This window comes from Oncorhynchus masou, chromosome 13, assembly GCF_036934945.1.
Source record: "Oncorhynchus masou masou isolate Uvic2021 chromosome 13, UVic_Omas_1.1, whole genome shotgun sequence".
Lineage (NCBI taxonomy): Eukaryota > Metazoa > Chordata > Actinopteri > Salmoniformes > Salmonidae > Oncorhynchus > Oncorhynchus masou.
The window spans coordinates 580,982-597,447 of NC_088224.1; the positions used below are offsets into that span (position 1 = coordinate 580,982).

The 16,466-nt window shown below is 42.2% G+C and overlaps 1 pseudogene; it reads right to left on the minus strand.

Moving 5' to 3' along the window:
* Positions 1 to 2,630: 2,630 nt before the first annotated feature.
* LOC135551329 (disks large-associated protein 2-like) overlaps positions 2,631 to 16,466 on the minus strand; it is a 40,938-nt pseudogene continuing 27,102 nt past the window's right edge.

Genomic DNA, 16,466 nt, shown 5'->3' on the forward strand with positions numbered 1-16,466 from the left:
AATATACATCTCACATTAAATATTACATTTTCAGCTCATTACATTTTCTGATTATATAAAAGGAATAGCCAGGTCATGATAACAGAATCACCTCACAATTGGGCTTCAAGTATATCGCTCAAAAATACAAGTCAACACACACACTGCAAAACGCAGCCCTTGTTCATCGCAAAATGTCACCCATACTTGCGAGTGCAAACACACGGCTTGGAGGAAATCATATATTTCTTTCCCGTTTTTGTCTCTTTCAAATGTTTTTTTTTTCTTCAAATCCACAGTATTTCAGAGCCCCTTGAAAATTTTCTAGGGCAAAAAAACTCAGCAATAATTCCTTTGTTATTGGAGACAGATAAGACCATGTGACCCACCCAGCCTACTGTATGGTACTGTGCCTTCTCTCTGTTTCACTGTATAGGCAACACATGACAAGGCTTCTGAGAGAAAGGGAGAGAGAGGGAGACAGGAAGAGAGAGAGGGAGAGGGAGACAGGAAGAGAGAGAGAGAGAGAGAGAGGAGACAGGAAGAGAGAAAGGGAGAGAGGGAGACTGGAAGAGAAAGAGAGGGGAGACAGGAAGAGAGAGAGAGAGAGAGAGACAGGAAGAGAGAAAGGGAAGGAGAGGGAGACAGGAAGAGAGAGGGGGGGGGGCGAGGAAGAGAGGGAGAATGTATATATTATATATAATATGACATTTGTAATGTCTTTATTGTTTTGAAACTTCTGTATGTGTAATGTTTACTGTTAATTTTTATTGTTAATTTCACTTTTGTATATTATCTACCTCACTTGCTTTGGCAATGTTAACACATGTTTCCCATGCCAATAAAGCCCCTTGAATTGAATTGAATTGAGAGACAGGCAGAGAGAGAGAGAGACAGAGAGAGAGAGACAGAGAGAGAGAGACAGAGAGACAGAGAGAGAGAGAGACAGGAAGAGAGAGAGAGACAGAGACAGAGAGAGACAGGAAGAGAGAGAGACAGAGACAGAGAGAGACAGGAAGAGAGAGAGACAGAGGCAGAGAGAGAGAGACAGGAAGAGAGAGAGACAGGAAGAGAGAGAGGGGGAGGGGGAGCAAGGAGTTAATCCCTCTCTCTGTTGGAAGGGCGTGTCTTGTGCTGAAGTTACATAGAGGAGGAGGAAGCTGAGAGGCAGAGACATCGTCTGGGGCCCTTGGCAGCTCTTCGATTCATTTTGCCATTTTGCTTTGGTCGATCCAATCTTGAAAAAGCATTTTTGTTGGAAATGTAATAAATATATCTAAAAAGTACATAAGACTCTTTTGCTACGTAAGTCTCCTGTTTTCATGAGGGCGATATTCCCCAATCCCACACACCCTCCTCCTCCTCCTCTGACAGTGATTCTGTGATTCTCCTTTGGCCACCAGGGGTGCCATTGTCTCACAGTGAAAAAGGATCCCCTGTTGTGAAATTTCAATATTCTGAAAAACTCTAAAACTCTAAAACTAAAAAAAAAAGAATCATACCATCCACCCACTGCCAAACATTTTACACTTTAGAAGGAATATCTAAAAAAAGAAAACCGCTTCAAGGTTTTTTGTTTGTTTGTGATGTTCACTGGCTGTCAAGTATACCATGCCACACTAGATAGCTGGTGAACAGCATCGTTCAAAACGATGAACAAAAAAGAAAAACCACACTCTCCTTCAAACAGTACACTGCTACCCAGACAGCTGGTAGATTGATGGATGCTCGGGCCAATAGGAAGTAGTCGTGAGAGAATAAAACCTTAGGTGAATGAGTGTTGACTGGGACATGTGCAGGAGGCGTGTAGGTTAAATGTCATCCGTAGTTGAATGTTGAGTGAGTGTGTGTTAACACAGTCTTCAGAGGATGTAGCCAACTAGCCAAATGGCGTCGAACGGTAGCTAGTTGATATTGAGATTACCTTAGAGCCTTGGGTGATGTTGAGTGGCCATTTAGAGGGAGAATCTGCTCCCACAAGAGTGGTTGAGATTTGTGAAGCCCTTATTTCCTGTGAAGATGGAAGCTAGGCTAAGATAGGCTAAGAGGATAAGATAAGCTAAGATGAGCTAAGAGGCTAAGATGAGCTGAGGCTAAGATAGGCTAGGCTATTCCAGGCTTGGCTAGGCTACGCTATAGGTGGACAGGCATGCACAGACATGCTACTATTGCATGACTAGACCTTTCAGTCACTGTATTTTACAGCTCTATCTCTCTCTCTCTCCGACTAAGATGAGGGAAATAAACGTGTGTGAACCCGGAGTCATCATTCTCGCTACAGATTGTTTGTGTTTGTTTATTGGGGATTCAAAGTTCCAGGGCACAAATGGCTCTCCCCTTCTGTCTTGCCTTGTCCTTGGAATGGCATGACGATGGGACCCAGCATCCCCCAACAGTGAAGGCTTGAGAAAGTCAGTATGGCCTATATCGTCATTGGGAGAGGAGGGGGGGATCAGTGTATGGAACTTGGGAGAGTTTTGGTTGATCTAGGATCCTCAGGGAATAGGTTGTATCTCCACGTTTAGTTGGTTCCAGTGTTCAGAACCGGGTCTGAGCCTCCGGGATGTAGATCTTAATGGTTGTGGTCGTTCTAGGGTGGGATAGCTAGCTATATCTCTATATTTAGGCTGTCCTAGGCGTCGGGTCGGTTCTGTTCACTGGGATAAAGGGCTGTATCTCCATGTTCAGAGCCGGGTCTGAGCCTCTGGGATGTAGATCTCGATGCTGTCGGCGCTCTCCGTGGCTGAGTTCTGTCTGAAGGAAGAGGACCTCTTGGTCTGGAGCATTCTCCTGCGTGCTTCCGTCCTCTGTCTGTCCCCCAGGTCTAAGGACTTCTCCCCGGACAGGCACGGCCCGTCCCACACTCCCGCTCCGGGCCATCACCAGCACCCCTCCGCCTCCTCCTACCCCTCGTTCCACAGAGGGGTCGTTGACGCTGTCGGCACGCAGACTGCCGCTCACCCCCAGCTGGCTTCTTTGGTAGTGGGGAGGAAGCTTCTTGTCATCCTGAGGGGGAAGAGGGGAAGGGGGGGATGAGGAGAAGGGGGATGAGGGGAAGGGGGGAATGGGGGATGAGGGGAAGGGGGGATGAGGGGAAGGGGGGATGAGGGGAAGGGGGGATGAGGGGAGGGGGTGAGGGGAAGAGGGGGATGAGGGGAGGGGGTGAGGGGAAGAGGGGGATGAGGGGAAGAGGGGGATGAGAGGAGGGGGGATGAGGGGAGGGGGATGAGAGGAGGGGGAGATGAGGGGGGATGAGGAGAGGTGGGATGAGGGGAAGGGGGGATGAGGGGAAGAGGGGGTGAGGGGGATGAGGGGAAGGGGGGATGAGAGGAGGGGGGATGAGAGGAGGGGAGATGAGGGGGATGAGGGGAAGGGGGATGAGGGGAAGAGGGGGATAACAGGAGGGGGATGAGGGGGTGAGGGGAAGAGGGGGATGAGGAGAAGAGGAGATGAGAGGAGGGGGGGATGAGGGGAGGGGGGGATGAGAGGAAGAGGGGGATGAGGGGGTGAGGGGAAGAGGGGGATGAGGAGAAGAGGGGGATGAGAGGAGGGGGATGAGGGAGGGGGATGAGAGGAGGGGGATGAGGGGAGGGAGGATGAGAGGAAGAGGGGGATGGGGGTGGACATTATGGAAGGACGGAGCAGGGTCATGGGAGAATGAGGGAAAGGGTTGAGTGAGAAAATGAGAGGATTAAGGACAAATAGAAGATTGTAGCGGTGGACAGACAAGTAATGAGATGTAAAAACCATTAAACAATACAAAGGGAAAAATAATATTCAGACCAAATAAAGACACCAGTATGGATCAGTGTGTGAATAAACAGAGGAAGAACAATAGATCATAGTTGCTCCTGGGAGTTTAGAACTTCCTGTCTCTCCTAAAACAATATATCAGATGTAAATAAACAACACAGTGCATTTTGTTACGTTTTACTCATCCATCTACACACAATATAATGACTAAGCAAAAAATATTTACTTTTTTAAAAACAAATTTGTAAAAACAAAACAAAAAAAAACAACTGAAATACCTTTATTTACATAAGTATTCAGACCCGTTGCTAGGAGACTTGAAATTGAGCTCAGGTGTATCCTGTTTCCATCGTTCATCCTTGAGATGTTTCTACAACCTGATTGGAGACCACCTGTGGTAAATTCAATTGATTGGACATGATTTGGAAAGGAACACACCTGTCTATATAAGGTGTCTGTATAAGGTCCAACAGTTGACAGTGCATGTCCGAGCAAAAACTAAGCCATGAGGTTGAAGGAATTGTCCATAGAGTTCTGAGACAGGATTGTGTCGAGGCACAGATCTGGGGAAGGGTACCAAAACATTCTGCAGCATTGAAGGTCCCCAAGAACGCAGTGGCCTCCATCATTCTTAAATGGAAGAAGTTTAAGACACTTCCTAGAGTCAGCCGCCGGGCCAAACTGAGCACTCGGGGAGAAGGACCTTGGTCAGGGAGATGGTTACTCTGACAAAGCTCCAGAGTTCCTCTGTGGAGATGGGAGAACCTTCCAGAAGGACAACCATCTCTGCAGCACTCCACCAATCAGGCCTTTACAGAAGAGTGGCCAGAAGGAAGGCATATGGCAGCCCACTTGGAGTTTGCCAAAAGGCACCTAAGGGACTCAGACCATGAGAAACAAGATTCTCTGGTCTGATGAAACAAAGATTGAACTCTTTGGCCTGAATGCCAAGCGTCATGTCTGAAGGAAACCTGGCACCATCCCTATGGTGAAGCATGGTGGTGGCAGCATCATGCTGTGGGGATGTTTTCAGTGGCAGGGACTGGGAGACTAGTCAGGATCGAGGGAAAGATGAACGAAGCAAAGTACAGAGAGATCCTTGATAAAAACCTACTCAGGACCTCAGACTGGGGTGAAGGTTCACCTTCCAACAGGACAACGACCCTAAGCACACAGCCAAGACAACGGAGGAGTGGCTTCGGGACAAGTCTCTGAACTTGAACCCGATCGAACATCTCTGGAGAGACCTGAAAATAGCTTTGCAGCGACGCTTCCCATCCAACCTGACAGAGCTTGAGAGGATCTGCAGAGAAGAATGGGAGAAACTCCCCAAGTACAGGTATGCCAAGCTTGTAGCGTCAAACCCAAGAAGACTCAAGGCTGTAATCGCTGCTAAAGGTGCTTCAACAAAGTACAGAGTAAAGGGTCTGAATACTTATATAAATGTAATATTTAAGTTTTTTTTGTTCATTTTTTTTTACATTTGCATAAAATCCTAAAAACCTGTTTTTGGTTTGTCATTATTATGGGGTATTGTGTGTAGATTTGAGGGGGAAAATGCAATCAATGTTATAATAAGGCTGTAACGTAACAAAATGTGGAAAAAGTCAAGGGGTCTGAATACTTTCTGAATGCTCTGTATGTCAGAAGTATTGCCATAAACTTGGAAACAACACTCAGTCATTTGAGCTCAAACAGGCTCAGTTCCTTTCATTCAGAACTAACACAAAGCTTTAGAGCTCAATGCCATTTCGGCTCAAAGCCTCGCTCCTCAATTTCTTACGACGTTGTGCAGTTTCACAACCAGGGCTTGCTCGCGGGGGCAGCAGCACCATCTGTGCCACTCTCTGACACACCGCCATCTTGACACTCTGGGGAATGAACCAGGATCAGGAGGCAGGGTCAAGCCGACACCCCAGCTCTCACCTTCTTGTCTGGGGGAAGCCTCCAGCCGGAGTCCTTGAGCCTCTGGAGGTCCTGGAACTTGACCCTGACGTCTTCCATGTTGAGCTGGAGCAGGTCCCAGAGCCCGGACAGGTCCTGAGAGGTGGGCTGGGGGTATGCTGAGGGGTCCTGGAGGGGTGAGGGAAGGGTAAAAAAAAAAAAAATTATAAGTAGGGTGGGAATCATAAGAACCAGTTAGGAGAAAACTGTGAATAAACTGTAGAATAAATGGCCATAGTTAGTTCTTCAGAGTTCTTCATAGGTAGACAGAGAACACAGAGAGAACACAGACACTCCCTAATTGTAACCCTTAACCTAAACCTAACCCCTAACCCTAAAATAGGCTTTTTCCTTGAAATGTCCCCGCTTGTATGAGATTCTTCCCCTTGGTTTACTATCTAGGATTTCTGGTCCCCACAAGGGTAGTAAAACCAAACACACACACACACACACACACACACACACACACACACACACACACACACACACACACACACACACACACACACACACACACACACCCCACCACGCTTTGCTGGCACAGACGGAAGAACTGCTGGACCTTCTGAGACATGAGCATCTGGGCACTGCCCACCGCGTTACGGATCAGCTCCAGAACTGGACAGGAAACACACAGGAAGCAGGAAGCACACAGGAAACACACAGGAAACAGGAAGAGGGGGAGTCAGTACACAGGAAGTAGAAAGTAAAACGTGTGTAATTTGTGAGCTGAGGTTTAAACCAGTCCGTATTTCCTATAACTTAGTCCTCTTTCTGACAGTCCCCACCCCTCATCCAACGTCTCCCCCCCTCCTTCCCCTTTCCTCACCCTCCTCCGGCAGATCGTTCTCCTCCGCCTCTCTCTCCATGTTCTGACACCATCCCTCCATCCTCTCCACCTCCATCTGAAGGAGGCGTAGGAAAAACTCTCCGTCTCTCAGACAGGGCGAGCGCGACCAGAGTCAGGCAGACTCCGGGGCCCCCCTCCAGCGAGGGCTGGGGTGTACCTGTCCAGCCTCCACGGTCTGCAGCGAGAGGTAGGGGGAGTGGGCCCGCGGGGGTAGCGGGGGATCTGGTGGTTGTCTGTAGCGTAACCATCCTGGACAGAGTCTTCTCTGTAGGTCCACTGGCCCTGGGTGTGCACCTGGAGACAACCAGTAGCAACAACCAGTTATGCTAGTTGATAAGCTAAGGTAAGGTAAGGCTTAGCTCAACATTAAATCACCAGTTATGCTAGTTGATAAGCTAAGGTAAGGTAAGGCTTAGCTCAACATTAAACAACCAGTTATGCTAGTTGATAAGGTAAGGTAAGGCTTAGCTCAACATTAAACCACCAGTTTTGCTAGTTGAAAAGGTAAGGTAAGGCTTAGCTCAACATTAAACAACCAGTTATGCTAGTTGATAAGCTAAGGCTCAACATTAAACAACCAGTTCTACTAGTTGATAAGCTAAGGCTTAGCTCAACATTAAACAACCAGTTATGCTAGTTGATAAGCTAAGGCTCAACATTAAACAACCAGTTATGCTAGTTGATAAGCTAAGGCTTAGCTCAACATTAAACAACCAGTTATACTAGTTGATAAGATAAGGCTCAACATTAAACAACCTGTTCTACTAGTTGATAAGCTAAGGCTTAGAACATTAAACAACCAGTTATACTAGTTGATAAGCTAAGGCTCAACATTAAACAACCAGTTATGCTAGTTGATAAGCTAAGGCTCAACATTAAACAACCAGTTATGCTAGTTGAAAAGATAAGGCTCAACATTAAACAACCTGTTCTACTAGTTGATAAGCTAAGGCTCAACATTAAACAACCAGTTATGCTAGTTGATAAGCTAAGGCTCAACATTAAACAACCAGTTATGCTAGTTGAAAAGATAAGGCTCAACATTAAACAACCAGTTCTACTAGTTGATAAGTTAAGGCTTAGCTCAACATTAAACAACCAGTTATACTAGTTGATAAGCTAAGGCTCAACATTAAACAACCAGTTATGCTAGTTGATAAGCTAAGACTCAACATTAAACAACCAGTTATGCTAGTTGATAAGCTAAGGCTTAGCTCAACATTAAACAACCAGTTATGCTAGTTGATAAGCTAAGGCTCAACATTAAACAACCAGTTATGCTAGTTGATAAGCTAAGGCTCAACATTAAACAACCAGTTATGCTAGTTGATAAGCTAAGGCTCAACATTAAACAACCAGTTATGCTAGTTGATAAGCTAAGGCTCAACATTAAACAACCAGTTATGCTAGTTGATAAGCTAAGGCTCAACATTAAACAACCAGTTATGCTAGTTGATAAGCTAAGGCTCAACATTAAACAACCAGTTATGCTAGTTGATAAGCTAAGGCTCAACATTAAACAACCAGTTATGCTAGTTGATAAGCTAAGGCTCAACATTAAACAACCAGTTATGCTAGTTGATAAGCTAAGGCTCAACATTAAACAACCAGTTATGCTAGTTGATAAGCTAAGGCTCAACATTAAACAACCAGTTATGCTAGTTGATAAGCTAAGGCTCAACATTAAACAACCAGTTATGCTAGTTGATAAGCTAAGGCTCAACATTAAACAACCAGTTATGCTAGTTGATAAGCTAAGGCTCAACATTAAACAACCAGTTATGCTAGTTGATAAGCTAAGGCTCAACATTAAACAACCAGTTATGCTAGTTGATAAGCTAAGGCTCAACATTAAACAACCAGTTATGCTAGTTGATAAGCTAAGGCTCAACATTAAACAACCAGTTATGCTAGTTGATAAGCTAAGGCTCAACATTAAACAACCAGTTATGCTAGTTGATAAGGTAAGGTAAGGCTTAGCTCAACATTAAACCACCAGTTATGCTAGTTGATAAGCTAAGGCTCAACATTAAACAACCAGTTATGCTAGTTGATAAGCTCAACATTAAACAACCAGTTATGCTAGTTGATAAGGTAAGGTAAGTTAGCTCAACATTAAACAACCAGTTATGCTAGTTGATAAGCTAAGGCTCAACATTAAACAACCAGTTCTACTAGTTGATAAGCTAAGGCTTAGCTCAACATTAAACAACCAGTTATGCTAGTTGATAAGCTACTAGTTGATAAGGCTCAACATTAAACAACCAGTTATGCTAGTTGATAAGCTAAGGCTCAACATTAAACAACCAGTTATGCTAGTTGAAAAGATAAGGCTCAACATTAAACAACCTGTTCTACTAACATTGATAAACCAGCTAAGTTGCTCAACATTAAACAACCAGTTATACTAGTTGATAAGCTAAGGCTCAACATTAAACAACCAGTTATGCTAGTTGATAAGCTAAGGCTCAACATTAAACAACCAGTTATGCTAGTTGAAAAGATAAGGCTCAACATTAAACAACCAGTTCTACTAGTTGATAAGCTAAGGCTTAGCTCAACATTAAACAACCAGTTATGCTAGTTGATAAGCTAAGGGTCAACATTAAACAACCATTATGCTAGTTGATAAGCTAACTCAACATTAAACAACCAGTTATGCTAGTTGATAAGCTAAGGCTCAACATTAAACAACCAGTTATGCTAGTTGATAAGCTAAGTTATGCTCAACATTAAACAACCAGTTATGCTAGTTGATAAGCTAAGGCTCAACATTAAACAACCAGTTATGCTAGTTGATAAGCTAAGGCTCAACATTAAACAACCAGTTATGCTAGTTGATAAGCTAAGGCTCAACATTAAACATTATGCTAGTTGATAAGCAACTCAACATTAAACAACCAGTTATGCTAGTTGATAAGCTAAGGCTCAACATTAAACAACCAGTTATGCTAGTTGATAAGCTAAGGCTCAACATTAAACAACCAGTTATGCTAGTTGATAAGCTAAGGCTCAACATTAAACACCAGTTATGCTAGTTGATAAGCTAAGGCTCAACATTAAACAACCAGTTATGCTAGTTGATAAGATAAGGCTCAACATTAAACAACCAGTTATGCTAGTTGATAAGCTAAGGCTCAACATTAAACAACCAGTTATGCTAGTTGATAAGCTAAGGCTCAACATTAAACAACCAGTTATGCTAGTTGATAAGCTAAGGCTCAACATTAAACAACCAGTTATGCTAGTTGATAAGCTAAGGCTCAACATTAAACAACCAGTTATACTAGTTGATAAACTAAGGCTCAACATTAAACAACTCAACACAGAACCTGATTGAGGAAGTTTGTGACTTAAGCTCCCTAAAAGAATAAAAGGGTTTAATTCAAAGCAAGTCAAGTTAGTTTGATGGAGAGGATAGTTTTAAGTGAAGATTGTAACTTTGTGTTGTTTAATAGGAAGAAGTGGAGGGATCATCATTATGTAATGAAGTCCCAATGGGGATGAAGAGGAGGGATTATCATTATGTAATGAAGCCCCAATGGGGATGAAGAGGAGGGATTATCATTATGTAATGAAGTCCCAATGGGGATGAAGAGGACAGGAAGCACTGTTGAAGTCGGAAGTCATTAAAACTAGTTTACATACACTTAGGTTGGAGTCATTAAAACTAGTTTACATACACTTAGGTTGGAGTCATTAAAACTAGTTTACATACACTTAGGTTGGAGTCATTAAAACTAGTTTACTTACACTTAGGTTGGAGTCATTAAAACTAGTTTACATCCACTTAGGTTGGAGTCATTAAAACTAGTTTACATACACTTAGGTTGGAGTCATTAAAACTAGTTTACTTACACTTAGGTTGGAGTCATTAAAACTAGTTTACTTACACTTAGGTTAGAGTCATTAAAACTAGTTTACATCCACTTAGGTTGGAGTCATTAAAACTAGTTTACATACACTTAGGTTGGAGTCATTAAAACTAGTTTACATACACTTAGGTTGGAGTCATTAAAACTAGTTTACATACACTTAGGTTGGAGTCATTAAAACTACTTTACATCCACTTAGGTTGGAGTCATTAAAACTAGTTTACTTACACTTAGGTTGTAGTCATTAAAACTACTTTACATCCACTTAGGTTGGAGTCATTAAAACTAGTTTACATACACTTAGGTTGGAGTCATTAAAACTACTTTACATCCACTTAGGTTGGAGTCATTAAAACTAGTTTACTTACACTTAGGTTGTAGTCATTAAAACTAGTTTACATACACTTAGGTTGGAGTCATTAAAACTAGTTTACATACACTTAGGTTGGAGTCATTAAAACTAGTTTACATACACTTAGGTTGGAGTCATTAAAACTAGTTTACATACACTTAGGTTGGAGTCATTAAAACTAGTTTACATGCACTTAGGTTGGAGTCATTAAAACTAGTTTACATACACTTAGGTTGGAGTCATTAAAACTAGTTTACATCCACTTAGGTTGGAGTCATTAAAACTACTTTACATCCACTTAGGTTGGAGTCATTAAAACTAGTTTACATCCACTTAGGTTGGAGTCATTAAAACTAGTTTACATCCACTTAGGTTGGAGTCATTAAAACTAGTTTACATCCACTTAGGTTGGAGTCATTAAAACTAGTTTACATCCACTTAGGTTGGAGTCATTAAAACTAGTTTACATACACTTAGGTTGGAGTCATTAAAACTAGTTTACATACACTTAGGTTGGAGTCATTAAAACTAGTTTACATACACTTAGGTTGGAGTCATTAAAACTAGTTTTTCAACCACTCCACTAGTGTCTTGTTAAAAAACTATAGTTTTGGCAAGTCGGTGAGGACATCTACTACTACAAGACACAAGTCATTTTGCCAAGAATTGTTTACAGACAGACTATTTCACTTATAATTCACTGCATCACAATTCCAGTGGGTCAGAAGTTTACATACACTAAGTTAGTTGACTGTGCATATAAACAGCTTGGAAAATTCCAGAAAATTATGTCATGGCTTTAGAAGCTTCTGATAGGCTAATTGACATCATGTGAGTAACATTGGAGGTGTACCTGTGGATGTATTTCAAGGCCTACCTTTAAACTCAGTGCCTCTTTGTTTGACGTGATGGGAAAATCAAAATAAATCAGCCAAAACCTCCAATTTTTTTTAATAGACTGGTTCATCCTTGGGAGAAACACCATGGGACCATGCAGCCGTCATACCGCTCAGGAAGGAGATACGTTCTGTCTCCTAGAGATGAACATACTTTGGTGCGAAAAGTGCAAATCAATCCCAGAACAACAGCAAAGGACCTTGTCAAGATGCTGAGGAATCCACAGTGAAACGAGTCCTATATCGACATAACCTGAAAGGCCGTTCAGCAAGGAAGTAGCCACTGCTCCAAAACCGCCATAAAAAATACAGACGACGGTTTGCAACTGGACATGGGGACCAAGATTGTTCTTTTTGGAGAAATGTCCTCTGGTCTGATGAAACATAAATAGAATTGTTTGGACATAATGACCATCGTTATGTTTGGAGGAAAAAGGGTTAGGCTTGCAAACCGAAGAACACTATCCCAACCGTGAAGCTCAGGGGTGGCAGCGTAATGTTGTGGGATGGTTTTGCTGCAGGAGGGACTGGTGCACTTCACAAAATAGATGCATCATGAGGTAAGAAAATTATGTGGATATATTGAAGCAAAAGCTCAAGACATCAGTCAGGAAGTTAAAGCTTGGTCACAAATGGGTCTTCCAAATGGACAATGACACCAAGCATACTTCCAAAGTTGAGGCAAAATGGCTTAAGGACAACAAAGTCGAGGTATTGGAGTGGCCGTCACGAAGCCCTGACCTCAATCCTATAGAAAATGTGTGGGCAGAACTGAAAGAGTGTGTACGAGCAAGGAGGCCTACAAACCTGACTCAGTTACATCAGCTCTGTCAGGAGGAATGGGCCACAATTCATCCAACATATTGTGGAAAGCCTGTGGAAAGCTACCTGAAATGTTTGACCTAAGTGAAACAATTTAAAGACAATGCTACCAAATACTAACTGAGTATATGTAAACCTCTGACCCACTGGGAATGTGATGAAAGAAATAAAAGCTGAAATAAATAATTGTCTCTACTATTATTCTGACATTTCACATCATAAAATAAAGTGGTGATCCAAACTGACCTAAAACAGGGAATTTTTACTGGGATTAAATGTCAGGAATTGTGAAAAACTGAGTTAAAATGTATTTGGCTAAGGTGTATGTAACCCTCTGACTTCAATTGTCAATAAGTCATTTAATGATGTACTGATGTCCCAATGGGGATGAAGAGGACAGGAAGTAGATAAGTTATTTAATGATGTACTGAAGTCCCAATGGGGATGAAGAGGACAGGAAGTAGATAAGTTATTTAATGATGTACTGAAGTCCCAATGGGGATGAAGAGGACAGGAAGTAGATAAGTTATTTAATGATGTACTGAAGTCCCAATTGGGATGAAGAGGACAGGAAGTAGATAAGTCATTTAATGATGTATTGGATGTCATAAGGTGAATTCACCAATTTGTAAGTCGCTCTGGATAAGAGCGTCTGCCAAATGACTTAAATGTAAATGTAAATGTATTGAAAATAACAAACATAAAGCAGCCAAACTGGCGTTGCATATTATCCTCACGCAGGAGCTTGAGAGGCTAACTACTACTAACTGCTACTAACAAACTAACAAACTAACTAACTATCTACCTAATTGATAGCTAGCTAACTAACCAACAAAATGCTAACAAACTAACTAACTAACGAACTAACAAACTAACTGCTAACTAACGGAACAAATACCTGCAAATAAACAAACTAACTAACTCACTAACTGCTAACTGCTAACAAACAAACTAACTAACTAACTAACAAAACAAATACCTGCAAATAAACAAACTAACTAACTCACTAACTGCTAACTAACTAACTGCTAACAAACTAACTAACTAACGAACTAACAAACTAACTAACTAACGAACTAACAAACTAACTGCTAACTAACAGAACAAATACCTGCAAATAAACCAACCAACTAACTAACTAACAGACTAACTAACTAACTGCTAACAAACAAACTAACTAACTAACTAACTAACTAACGAAACAAATACCTGCAAATAAACAAACTAACTAACTCACTAACTGCTAACTAACTAACTGCTAACTAACTAACTAATGAAACAAATACCTGCAAATAAACGAACCAACTAACTAACTAACTGCTAACAAACAAACTAACTCACTAACTGCTAACTAACTAACTCACTCACTAACTGCTAACTACCTGTCACGCCCTGGTCGAAGTATATTATGTTTGTCTTCATTTATTTGGTCAGGCCAGGGTGTGACATGGGTTATTGTGGTATGTTTTTGTCTTGGGGTTTTGTGGGGTGTCTAGCATAGTCTATGGCTGCCTGAGGCGGTTCTCAATCAGAGGCAGGTGATTATCGTTGTCTCTGATTGGGAACCATATTTAGGCAGCCATATTCTTTGAGTATTTTGTGGGTGATTGTTCCTGTCTCTGTGTTTGTTGTCACCAGATAGGCTGTATAGGTTTTTCACGTTCTGTTTGTTGTTTTGTATATTTAAGTTATTTCATGTCTAGTTCATTTTCATTAAAGAACATGACTAACCACCACGCTGCATGTTGGCCGCTTCTCCTTCAACAGACGAACGCCGTTACACTAACTAAATAAATACCTGCTAATAAACTAACCAACTATGTAACTAACCAACTGCTATCCAACTAACTTACTAACTAACTACTAACTAATCAACTAGCTCATTTACTTACCAACTAGCGAACTAACTAACTAACCCAACCACTGACCGTGCGGTGGTACTCTGCATACTGGTCGGCTGACCCTGGCTCGGAGGAGTGTCTCTGGAAGGAGCAGTCGAACTGGGGGCTCTTATCCTGGGTAGGAACAGCGATGGTGAGGCTTGGGTAACCCCCTCTGGATCCAGGTCTGCCTGGACGCCGGCCGTCACGCTGTTGGAGCGCTTGAACCGAGCACGCCTGGGAGGAGAGGAGGGGAGGAGGGTTGGGCTGTATCTACTGTAAATACACACGGACACTATTCATGCAGAGACAGACTGATGAGGGAGATTGAGGGAATTTTTTCCTTTGTCAGATTCAACTTCGATAATAACTGGGTGTAACCATGACTACTGTGTATACACCCGGAAAAGTGTGAGAATGTGACACCCGGGGACAGAAAGGAAGAGACAGAGAGAGACAGAGATGCTTTGGCAATGTCAACACATGTTTCCCATGCCAATAAAGCCCTTGAATTGAATTGAATTGAGAGAAAGAGAGAGAGAGACAGAGAGAGAGAGAGAGAGAGAGCGAGAGAGAGGGAGAGGGAGACAGAGACAGAGAGAGAGAGGAGACAGAGACAGAGAGACATTGAGAGAGAGACAGAGACAGAGAGAGACAGAGAGAGAGACAGAGACAGAGAGGAGAGAGACAGAGAGAGAGAGGGAGACAGGGACAGAGAGATACAGAGACAGAGAGACAGAGCCAGAGAGAGAGATAATATATAATATATATAATATGACATTTGTAATGTCTTTATTGTTTTGAAACTTCTGTATGTGTAATGTTTACTGTTAATTTTTATTGTTTATTTCACTTTATATATTCACTTTATATATTATCTACCTCACTTGCTTTGGCAATGTTAACACATGTTTCCCATGCCAATAAAGCCCTTGAATTGAATTGAGAGAGAAACAAACAACAACACGAAGAATTATCTATCCAAAATGGAGATGTATGGGTAAACCACTTCTCCAATCTTTTTGGCTCTATAACAAAGAATAAAGAGCAAAAACATATACATGATCAAATACAGATCTTAGAAACAACTATTAAAGAACCCACTGGATTCTCCAATTACATTGAATGAGTTACAGGACAAAATAAAAACCCTCCAACTCAAAAAGGCCTGTGGTGTTGATGGTATCCTCAATGAAATGATCAAATATACAGACAACAAATTCCAATTGGCTATACTAAAACTCTTTAACATCATCCTTAACTCTGCCATCTTCCCCAATATTTGGAACCAAGGACTGATCACACCAATCCACAAAAATGGAAACAAATTTGACCCCAATAACTACCGTGGAATATGCGTCAACAGTAACCTTGGGAAAATCCTCTGCATTATCATTAACAGCAGACTTGTACACTTCCTCAATGAAAACAATGTACTGAGCAAATGTCAAATTGGCTTTTTACCAAATTACCGTACAACAGACCACATATTCACCCTGCACACCCTAATTGACAACGAAACAAACCAAAACAAAGGCAAAGTCTTCTCATGCTTTGTTGATTTCAAAAAAGCCTTCGACTCAATTTGGTATGAGGGTCTTTACATTACATTTAAGTCATTTAGCAGACGCTCTTATCCAGAGCGACTTACAAATTGGTGAATTCACCTTCTGACATCAGTGGAACAGCCACTTTACAATAGTGCATCTAAATCATTTAAGGGGGGTGAGAAGCATTGCTTTATCCTATCCTAGGTATTCCTTGAAGGTTTCAGGTGTCTCCGGAAGGTGGTGATTGACTCCGCTGTCCTGGCATCGTGAGGGAGTTTGTTCCACCATTGGGGGGCCAGAGCAGCAAACAGTTTTGACTGGGCTGAGCGGGAACTGTACTTCCTCAGTGGTAGGGAGGCGAGCAGGCCAGAGGTGGATGAACGCAGTGCCCTTGTTTGGGTGTAGGGCCTGATCAGAGGCTGGAGGTACTGCGGTGCCGTTCCCCTCACAGCTACGTAGGCAAGCACCATGGTCTTGTAGCGGATGCGAGCTTCAACTGGAAGCCAGTGGAGAGAGCGGATCTGCTATACAAACTGATATACAAACTGATGGAAAGTGGTGTTGG